This window comes from Dendrobates tinctorius, unplaced genomic scaffold (genome assembly GCF_039654945.1).
Source record: "Dendrobates tinctorius isolate UK_male_01 unplaced genomic scaffold, ASM3965494v1 ptg000063l, whole genome shotgun sequence".
Taxonomy (NCBI): Eukaryota; Metazoa; Chordata; class Amphibia; order Anura; family Dendrobatidae; genus Dendrobates; species Dendrobates tinctorius.
This window is the reverse complement of record NW_027361731.1, coordinates 33,234,949-33,247,102: the sequence shown is the minus strand read 5'-3', so window position 1 is coordinate 33,247,102 and position 12,154 is coordinate 33,234,949.

Genomic DNA, 12,154 nt, shown 5'->3' with positions numbered 1-12,154 from the left:
GTGCTGCCCCCTGGTGGAGTACAGTGTGCACTATATGGAGGTATATTCTGTGCTGCTCCCTGGTGGAGTACAGTTTGCACTATATGGAGGTATAGTCTGTACTGCTCCCTGGTGGAGTACAGTGTGCACTATATGGAGGTATATTCTGTACTGCCCCCTGGTGGAGTACAGTGTGCACTATATGGAGGTATATTCTGTACTGCTCCCTGGTGGAGTACAGTGTGCACTATATGGAGGTATATTCTGTGCTGCTCCCTGGTGGAGTACAGTGTGCACTATATGGAGGTATATTCTGTACTGCCCCCTGGTGGAGTACAGTGTGCACTATATGGAGGTATATTCTGTGCTGCTCCCTGGTGGAGTACAGTTTGCACTATATGGAGGTATATTCTGTACTGCTCCCTGGTGGAGTACAGTGTGCACTATATGGAGGTATATTCTGTGCTGCTCCCTGGTGGAGTACAGTGTGCACTATATGGAGGTATATTCTGTACTGCCCCCTGGTGGAGTACAGTGTGCACTATATGGAGGTATATTCTGTACTGCTCCCTGGTGGAGTACAGTTTGCACTATATGGAGGTATATTCTGTGCTGCTCCCTGGTGGAGTACAGTGTGCACTATATGGAGGTATATTCTGTGCTGCTCTCTGGTGGAGTACAGTGTGCACTATATGGAGGTATATTCTGTGCTGCTCTCTGGTGGAGTACAGTGTGCACTATATGGAGGTATATTCTGTGCTCCTCTCTGGTGGAGTACAGTGTGCACTATATGGAAGTATATTCTGTGCTCCTCTCTGGTGGAGTACAGTGTGCACTATATAGGTATATTCTGTACTGCTCCCTAGTGGAGTACAGTGTGCACTATATGGACGTATATTCTGTACTGCTCCCTGGTGGAGTACAGTGTGCACTATATGGAGGTATATTCTGTGCTGCTCCCTGGTGGAGTACAGTGTGCACTATATGGAGGTATATTCTGTACTGCTCCCTGGTGGAGTACACTGTGCACTATGTGGAGGTATATTCTGTACTGTTCCCTGATGGAGTACAGTTTGCACTATATGGAGGTATATTCTGTGCTGCTCCCTGGTGGAGTACAGTGTGCACTATATGGAGGTATATTCTGTGCTCCTCTCTGGTGGAGTACAGTGTGCACTATATGGAGGTATATTCTGTGCTGCTCCCTGGTGGAGTACAGTGTGCACTATATGGAGGTATATTCTGTGCTGCTCCCTGGTGGAGTACAGTGTGCACTATATGGAGGTATATTCTGTGCTCCTCTCTGGTGGAGTACAGTGTGCACTATATGGAGGTATATTCTGTGCTCCTCTCTGGTGGAGTACAGTGTGCACTATATGGAGGTATATTCTGTACTGCTCCCTAGTGGAGTACAGTGTGCACTATATGGAGGTATATTCTGTACTGCTCCCTGGTGGAGTACAGTGTGCACTATATGGAGGTATATTCTGTGCTGCTCCCTGGTGGAGTACAGTGTGCACTATATGGAGGTATATTCTGTACTGCTCCCTGGTGGAGTACAGTGTGCACTATATGGAGGTATATTCTGTACTGCTCCCTGGTGGAGTACAGTTTGCACTATATGTAGGTATATTCTGTACTGCTCCCTGGTGGAGTACAGTGTGCACTATATGGAGGTATATTCTGTGCAGCTCCCTGGTGGATTACAGTGTGCACTATATGGAGGTATATTCTGTGCTGCTCCCTGGTGGAGTACAGTTTGCACTATATGGAGGTGTATTCTGTGCTCCTTCCTGGTGGAGTACAGTGTGCACTATATGGAGGTATATTCTGTGCTGCTCCCTGGTGGAGTACAGTGTGCACTATATGGAGGTATATTCTGTACTGCCCCTGGTGGAGTACAGTGTGCACTATATGGAGGTATATTCTGTACTGCCCCTGGTGGAGTACAGTGTGCACTATATGGAGGTATATTCTGTACTGCTCCCTGGTGGAGTACAGTTTGCACTATATGTAGGTATATTCTGTACTGCTCCCTGGTGGAGTACAGTGTGCACTATATGGAGGTATATTCTGTGCAGCTCCCTGGTGGATTACAGTGTGCACTATATGGAGGTATATTCTGTGCTGCTCCCTGGTGGAGTACAGTTTGCACTATATGGAGGTGTATTCTGTGCTCCTTCCTGGTGGAGTACAGTGTGCACTATATGGAGGTATATTCTGTACTTCTCCCTGAAGAGTACAGTGTGCACTATATGGAGGTATATTCTGTACTTCTCCTGGTGGAGTACAGTGTGCACTATATGGAGGTATATTCTGTACTGCTCCCTGGTGGAGTACAGTCTGCACTATATGGAGGTATATTCTGTACTGCTCCCTGGTGGAGTACAGTGTGCACTATATGGAGGTATATTCTGTTCTGCTCCCTGGTGGAGTACAGTGTGCACTATATGGAGGTATATTCTGTACTGCCCCCTGGTGGAGTACAGTGTACACTATATGGAGGTATATTCTGTACTGCTCCCTGGTGGAGTACAGTGTGCACTACATGTAGGTATATTCTGTACTGCTCCCTGGTGGAGTACAGTTTGCACTATATGTAGGTATAGTCTGTACTGCTCCCTGGTGGAGTACAGTGTGCACTATATGGAGGTATATTCTGTACTGCTCCCTGGTGGAGTACAGTGTGCACTATATGGAGGTATATTCTGTACTGCTCCCTGGTGGAGTACAGTGTGCACTATATGTAGGTATAGTCTGTACTGCTCCCTGGTGGAGTACAGTGTGCACTATATGTAGGTATAGTATGTACTGCTCCCTGGTGGAGTACAGTGTGCACTATATGGAGGTATATTCTGTACTGCTCCCTGGTGGAGTACAGTGTGCACTATATGAAGGTATATTCTGTACTGCTCCCTGGTGGAGTACAGTGTGCAGTATATGGAGGTATATTCTGTACTGCTCCCTGGTGGAGTACAGTGTGCACTATATGGAGGTATATTCTGTGCTGCTCCTTGGTGGAGTACAGTGTGCACTATATGGAGGTATAGTCTGTGCTGCTCCCTGGTGGAGTACAGTGTGCACTATATGGAGGTATATTCTGTGCTGCTCCCTGGTGGAGTACAGTGTGGACTATATGGAGGTATATTCTGTACTGCCCCCTGGTGGAGTACAGTGTGCACTATATGGAGGTATATTCTGTACTGCTCCCTGGTGGAGTACAGTGTGCACTATATGTAGGTATATTCTGTACTGCTCCCTGGTGGAGTACAGTTTGCACTATATGTAGGTATAGTCTGTACTGCTCCCTGGTGGAGTACAGTGTGCACTATATGGAGGTATATTCTGTACTGCTCCCTGGTGGAGTACAGTGTGCACTATATGGAGGTATATTCTGTGCTCCTCTCTGGTGGAGTACAGTTTGCACTATATGGAGGTATATTATGTACTGCTCCCTGGTGGAGTACAGTGTGCACTATATGGAGGTATATTCTGTACTGCTCCCTGGTGGAGTACAGTGTGCACTATATGGAGGTATATTCTGTACTGCCCCTGGTGGAGTACAGTGTGCACTACATGGAGGTATATTCTGTACTGCTCCCTGGTGGAGTACAGTGTGCACTATATGGAGGTATATTCTGTGCTGCTCCCTGGTGGAGTACAGTGTGCACTACATGGAGGTATATTCTGTACTGCTCCCTGGTGGAGTACAGTTTGCACTATATGTAGGTATATTCTGTACTGCTCCCTGGTGGAGTACAGTGTGCACTATATGGAGGTATATTCTGTGCAGCTCCCTGGTGGATTACAGTGTGCACTATATGGAGGTATATTCTGTGCTGCTCCCTGGTGGAGTACAGTTTGCACTATATGGAGGTGTATTCTGTGCTCCTTCCTGGTGGAGTACAGTGTGCACTATATGGAGGTATATTCTGTACTGCTCCCTGAAGAGTACAGTGTGCACTATATGGAGGTATATTCTGTACTGCTCCTGGTGGAGTACAGTGTGCACTATATGGAGGTATATTCTGTACTGCTCCCTGGTGTAGTGCAGTGTGCACTATATGGAGGTATATTCTGTACTGCTCCCTGGTGGAGTACAGTGTGCACTATATGGAGGTATATTCTGTTCTGCTCCCTGGTGGAGTACAGTGTGCACTATATGGAGGTATATTCTGTACTGCCCCCTGGTGGAGTACAGTGTGCACTATATGGAGGTATATTCTGTACTGCTCCCTGGTAGAGTACAGTGTGCACTACATGTATTTATATTCTGTACTGCTCCCTGGTGGAGTACAGTGTGCACTATATGGAGGTATATTCTGTACTGCTCCCTGGTGGAGTACAGTTTGCACTATATGGAGGTATATTCTGTACTGCTCCCTGGTGGAGTACAGTGTGCACTATATGGAGGTATATTCTGTACTGCTCCCTGGTGGAGTACAGTGTGCACTATGTGGAGGTATATTCTGTACTGCTCCCTGGTGGAGTACAGTTTGCACTATATGGAGGTATATTCTGTACTGCTCCCTGGTGGAGTACAGTGTGCACTATATGGAGGTATATTCTGTGCTGCTCCCTGGTGGAGTACAGTGTGCACTATATGGAGGTATATTCTGTACTGCTCCCTGGTGGAGTACAGTTTGCACTATATGGAGGTATATTCTGTACTGCTCCCTGGTGGAGTACAGTGTGCACTATATGGAGGTATATTCTGTACTGCTCCCTGGTGGAGTACAGTTTGCACTATATGGAGGTATATTCTGTACTGCTCCCTGGTGGAGTACAGTGTGCACTATATGGAGGTATATTCTGTACTGCTCCCTGGTGGAGTACAGTGTGCACTATATGGAGGCATATTCTGTACTGCTCCCTGGTGGAGTACAGTTTGCACTATATGGAGGTATATTCTGTACTGCTCCCTGGTGGAGTACAGTTTGCACTATATGGAGGTATATTCTGTACTGCTCCCTGGTGGAGTACAGTGTGCACTATATGGAGGTATATTCTGTACTGCTCCCTGGTGGAGTACAGTGTGCACTATATGGAGGTATATTCTGTACTGCTCCCTGGTGGAGTACAGTGTGCACTATATGTAGGTATAGTCTGTACTGCTCCCTGGTGGAGTACAGTGTGCACTATATGTAGGTATAGTCTGTACTGCTCCCTGGTGGAGTACAGTGTGCACTATATGGAGGTATATTCTGTACTGCTCCCTGGTGGAGTACGGTGTGCACTATATGGAGGTATATTCTGTACTGCTCCCTGGTGGAGTACAGTGTGCACTATATGTAGGTATAGTCTGTACTGCTCCCTGGTGGAGTACAGTGTGCACTATATGTAGGTATAGTCTGTACTGCTCCCTGGTGGAGTACAGTGTGCACTATATGGAGGTATATTCTGTACTGCTCCCTGGTGGAGTACAGTGTGCACTATATGGAGGTATATTCTGTACTGCTCCCTGGTGGAGTACAGTGTGCACTATATGGAGGTATAGTCTGTACTGCTCCCTGGTGGAGTACAGTGTGCACTATATGGAGGTATATTCTGTACTGCTCCCTGGTGGAGTACAGTGTGCACTATATGGAGGTATATTCTGTACTGCTCCCTGGTGGAGTACAGTGTGCACTATATGGAGGTATAGTCTGTACTGCTCCCTGGTGGAGTACAGTGTGCACTATATGGAGGTATATTCTGTACTGCTCCCTGGTGGAGTACAGTGTGCACTATATGGAGGTATATTTTGTACTGCTCCCTGGTGGAGTACAGTGTGCACTATATGGAGGTATATTCTGTACTGCTCCCTGGTGGAGTACAGTGTGCACTATATGGAGGTATATTCTGTACTGCTCCCTGGTGGAGTACAGTGTGCACTATATGGAGGTATATTCTGTACTGCTCCCTGGTGGAGTACAGTGTGCACTATATGGAGGTATATTCTGTACTGCTCCCTGGTGGAGTACAGTGTGCACTATATGGAGGTATATTCTGTACTGCTCCCTGGTGGAGTACAGTGTGCACTATATGTAGGTATAGTCTGTACTGCTCCCTGGTGGAGTACAGTGTGCACTATATGTAGGTATAGTCTGTACTGCTCCCTGGTGGAGTACAGTGTGCACTATATGGAGGTATATTCTGTACTGCTCCCTGGTGGAGTACAGTGTGCACTATATGAAGGTATATTCTGTACTGCTCCCTGGTGGAGTACAGTGTGCACTATATGGAGGTATATTCTGTACTGCTCCCTGGTGGAGTACAGTGTGCACTATATGGAGGTATATTCTGTGCTGCTCCTTGGTGGAGTACAGTGTGCACTATATGGAGGTATAGTCTGTGCTGCTCCCTGGTGGAGTACAGTGTGCACTATATGGAGGTATATTCTGTACTGCTCCCTGGTGGAGTACAGTGTGCACTATATGGAGGTATATTCTGTGCTGCTCCCTGGTGGAGTACAGTGTGCACTATATGGAGGTATAGTCTGTGCTGCTCCCTGGTGGAGTACAGTGTGCACTATATGGAGGTATATTCTGTACTGCTCCCTGGTGGAGTACAGTGTCCACTATATGTAGGTATATTCTGTACTGCTCCCTGGTGGAGTGCAGTGTGCACTATATGTAGGTACATTCTGAACTGCTCCCTGGTGGAGTACAGTGTGCACTATATGGAGGTATATTCTGTACTGCTCCCTGGTGGAGTGCAGTTTGCACTATATGGAGGTGTATTCTGTGCTCCTCCCTGGTGGAGTACAGTGTGCACTATATGGAGGTATATTCTGTACTGCTCCCTGGTGAAGTACAGTGTGCACTATATGGAGGTATATTCTGTACTGCTCCCTGGTGGAGTACAGTGTGCACTATATGGAGGTTTAGTCTGTGCTGCTCCCTGGTGGAGTACAGTGTGCACTATATGGAGGTATATTCTGTACTGCTCCCTGGTGGAGTACAGTGTGCACTATATGGAGGTATATTCTGTACTGCTCCCTGGTGAAGTACAGTGTGCACTATATGGAGGTATATTCTGTGCTGCTCCCTGGTGGAGTACAGTGTGCACTATATGGAGGTATATTCTGTACTGCTCCCTGGTGAAGTACAGTGTGCACTATATCGAGGTATAGTCTGTGCTGCTCCCTGGTGGAGTACAGTGTGCACTATATGGAGGTATATTCTGTGCTGCTCCCTGGTGGAGTACAGTGTGCACTATATGGAGGTATATTCTGTACTGCTCCCTGGTGGAGTACAGTGTGCACTATATGTAGGTATATTCTGTACTGCTCCCTGGTGGAGTACAGTGTGCACTATATGGAGGTATATTCTGTGCTGCTCCCTGGTGGAGTACAGTGTGCACTATATGGAGGTATAGTCTGTGCTGCTCCCTGGTGGAGTACAGTGTGCACTATATGGAGGTATAGTCTGTGCTGCTCCCTGGTGGAGTACAGTGTGCACTATATGTAGGTACATTCTGTACTGCTCCCTGGTGGAGTACAGTGTGCACTATATGTAGGTATATTCTGTACTGCTCCCTGGTGGAGTGCAGTTTGCACTATATGGAGGTGTATTCTGTGCTCCTCCCTGGTGGAGTACAGTGTGCACTATATGGAGGTATATTCTGTACTGCTCCCTGGTGAAGTACAGTGTGCACTATATGGAGGTATATTCTGTACTGCTCCCTGGTGGAGTACAGTGTGCACTATATGGAGGTTTAGTCTGTGCTGCTCCCTGGTGGAGTACAGTGTGCACTATATGTAGCTATATTCTGTACTGCTCCCTGGTGAAGTACAGTGTGCACTATATGGAGGTATATTCTGTACTGCTCCCTGGTGGAGTACAGTGTGCACTGTATGGAGGTATATTCTGTACTGCTCCCTGGTGGAGTACAGTGTGCTCTATATGGAGGTATATTCTGTGCTGCTCCCTGGTGGAGTACAGTGTGCACTATATGGAGGTATATTCTGTACTGCCCCCTGGTGGAGTACAGTGTGCACTATATGTAGGTATATTCTGTACTGCTCCCTGGTGGAGTACAGTGTGCACTATATGGAGGTATATTCTGTACTGCTCCCTGGTGGAGTACAGTGTGCACTATATGGAGGTATATTCTGTGCTCTTCTCTGGTGGAGTATAGTGTGCACTATATGGAGGTATATTCTGTACTGCTCCCTGGTGGAGTACAGTGTGCACTATATGGAGGTATATTCTGTACTGCTCCCTGGTGGAGTACAGTGTGCACTATATGGAGGTATATTCTGTACTGCTCCCTGGTGGAGTACAGTCTGCACTATATGGAGGTATATTCTGTGCTGCTCCCTGGTGGAGTACAGTGTGCACTATATGGAGGTATATTCTGTGCTCCTCTCTGGTGGAGTATAGTGTGCACTATATGGAGGTATATTCTGTACTGCTCCCTGGTGGAGTACAGTCTGCACTATATGGAGGTATATTCTGTGCTGCTCCCTGGTGGAGTACAGTGTGCACTATATGGAGGTATATTCTGTACTGCTCCCTAGTGGAGTACAGTGTTCACTATATGGAGGTATATTCTGTACTGCTCCCTGGTGGAGTACAGTGTGCACTATATGGAGGTATATTCTGTGCTGCTCCCTGGTGGAGTACAGTGTGCACTATATGGAGGTATATTCTGTACTGCTCCCTGGTGGAGTACAGTGTGCACTATATGGAGGTATATTCTGTGCTGCCCCCTGGTGGAGTACAGTGTGCACTATATGGAGGTATATTCTGTACTGCTCCTGGTGGAGTACAGTGTGCACTATATGGAGGTATATTCTGTACTGCTCCCTGGTGGAGTACAGTTTGCACTATATGGAGGTGTATTCTGTGCTCCTCCCTGGTGGAGTACAGTGTGCACTATATGGAGGTATATTCTGTACTGCTCCCTGGTGGAGTACAGTGTGCACTATATGGAGGTATATTCTGTACTGCTCCTGGTGGAGTACAGTGTGCACTATATGGAGGTATATTCTGTACTGCTCCTGGTGGAGTACAGTGTGCAATATATGGAGGTATATTCTGTACTGCTCTCTGGTGAAGTACAGTGTGCACTATATGGAGGTATATTCTGTACTGCTCCCTGGTGGAGTACAGTGTGCACTATATGGAGGTATAGTCTGTGCTGCTCCCTGGTGTAGTACAGTGTGCACTATATGTAGGTATATTCTGTACTGCTCCCTGGTGGAGTACTGTGTGCACTATATGGAGGTATATTCTGTGCTGCTCCCTGGTGAAGTACAGTGTGCACTATATGGAGGTATATTCTGTGCTGCTCCCTGGTGGAGTACAGTGTGCACTATATGGCGGTATATTCTGTACTGCTCCCTGTTGGAGTACAGTGTGCACTATATGGAGGTATATTCTGTACTGCTCTCTGGTGAAGTACAGTGTGCACTATATGGAGGTATATTCTGTACTGCTCCCTGGTGGAGTACAGTGTGCACTATATGGAGGTATATTCTGTACTGCTCCCTAGTGGAGTACAGTGTGCACTATATGGAGGTATATTCTGTACTGCTCCCAGGTGTAGTACAGTGTGCACTATATGGAGGTATATTCTGTACTGCTCTCTGGTCAAGTACAGTGCGCACTATATGGAGGTATATTCTGTACTGCTCCCTGGTGGAGTACAGTGTGCACTATATGGAGGTATATTCTGTACTGCTCCCTAGTGGAGTACAGTGTGCACTATATGGAGGTATATTCTGTACTGCTCCCTGGTGGAGTACAGTGTGCACTATATGGAGGTATATTCTGTACTGCTCCCTGGTGGAGTACAGTCTGCACTATATGGAGGTATATTCTGTGCTGCTCCCTGGTGGAGTACAGTGTGCACTATATGGAGGTATATTCTGTGCTCCTCTCTGGTGGAGTATAGTGTGCACTATATGGAGGTATATTCTGTACTGCTCCCTGGTGGAGTACAGTCTGCACTATATGGAGGTATATTCTGTGCTGCTCCCTGGTGGAGTACAGTGTGCACTATATGGAGGTATATTCTGTACTGCTCCCTAGTGGAGTACAGTGTGCACTATATGGAGGTATATTCTGTACTGCTCCCTGGTGGAGTACAGTCTGCACTATATGGAGGTATATTCTGTGCTGCTCCCTGGTGGAGTACAGTGTGCACTATATGGAGGCATATTCTGTACTGCTCCCTGGTGGAGTACAGTGTGCACTATATGGAGGTATATTCTGTGCTGCCCCCTGGTGGAGTACAGTGTGCACTATATGGAGGTATATTCTGTGCTGCTCCCTGGTGGAGTACAGTGTGCACTATATGGAGGTATATTCTGTACTGCTCCTGGTGGAGTACAGTGTGCACTATATGGAGGTATATTCTGTACTGCTCCCTGGTGGAGTACAGTTTGCACTATATGGAGGTGTATTCTGTGCTCCTCCCTGGTGGAGTACAGTGTGCACTATATGGAGGTATATTCTGTACTGCTCTCTGGTGAAGTACAGTGTGCACTATATGGAGGTATATTCTGTACTGCTCCCTGGTGGAGTACAGTGTGCACTATATGGAGGTATAGTCTGTGCTGCTCCCTGGTGTAGTACAGTGTGCACTATATGTAGGTATATTCTGTACTGCTCCCTGGTGAAGTACAGTGTGCACTATATGGAGGTATATTCTGTGCTGCTCCCTGGTGGAGTACAGTGTGCACTATATGGCGGTATATTCTGTACTGCTCCCTGTTGGAGTACAGTGTGCACTATATGGAGGTATATTCTGTACTGCTCTCTGGTGAAGTACAGTGTGCACTATATGGAGGTATATTCTGTACTGCTCCCTGGTGGAGTACAGTGTGCACTATATGGAGGTATAGTCTGTGCTGCTCCCTGGTGTAGTACAGTGTGCACTATATGGAGGTATATTCTGTACTGCTCCCTGGTGGAGTACAGTGTGCACTATATGGAGGTATAGTCTGTGCTGCTCCCTGGTGGAGTACAGTGTGCACTATATGGAGGTATATTCTGTACTGCTCCCTGGTGAAGTACAGTGTGCACTATATGGAGGTATATTCTGTGCTGCTCCCTGGTGGAGTACAGTGTGCACTATATGGCGGTATATTCTGTACTGCTCCCTGTTGGAGTACAGTGTGCACTATATGTAGGTATATTCTGTACTGCTCCCTGGTGGAGTACAGTGTGCACTATGTGGAGGTATATTCTGTACTGCTCCCTGGTGGAGTACAGTGTGCACTATATGGAGGTATATTCTGTACTGCTCTCTGGTGAAGTACAGTGTGCACTATATGGAGGTATATTCTGTACTGCTCCCTGGTGGAGTACAGTGTGCACTATATGGAGGTATATTCTGTACTGCTCTCTGGTGAAGTACAGTGTGCACTATATGGAGGTATATTCTGTACTGCTCCCTGGTGGAGTACAGTGTGCACTATATGGAGGTATAGTCTGTGCTGTTCCCTGGTGTAGTACAGTGTGCACTATATGTAGGTATATTCTGTACTGCTCCCTGGTGAAGTACAGTGTGCACTATATGGAGGTATATTCTGTGCTGCTCCCTGGTGGAGTACAGTGTGCACTATATGGCGGTATATTCTGTACTGCTCCCTGTTGGAGTACAGTGTGCACTATATGGAGGTATATTCTGTACTGCTCTCTGGTGAAGTACAGTGTGCACTATATGGAGGTATATTCTGTACTGCTCCCTGGTGGAGTACAGTGTGCACTATATGGAGGTATAGTCTGTGCTGCTCCCTGGTGTAGTACAGTGTGCACTATATGTAGGTATATTCTGTACTGCTCCCTGGTGAAGTACAGTGTGCACTATATGGAGGTATATTCTGTGCTGCTCCCTGGTGGAGTACAGTGTGCACTATATGGCGGTATATTCTGTACTGCTCCCTGTTGGAGTACAGTGTGCACTATATGTAGGTATATTCTGTACTGCTCCCTGGTGGAGTACAGTGTGCACTATGTGGAGGTATATTCTGTACTGCTCCCTGGTGGAGTACAGTGTGCACTATATGGAGGTATATTCTGTACTGCTCCCTGGTGGAGTACAGTGTGCACTATATGGAGGTATATTCTGTGCTGCTCCCTGGTGGAGTACAGTGTGCACTATATGTAGGTATATTCTGTACTGCTCCCTGGTGGAGTACAGTGTGCACTATGTGGAGGTATATTCTGTACTGCTCCCTGGT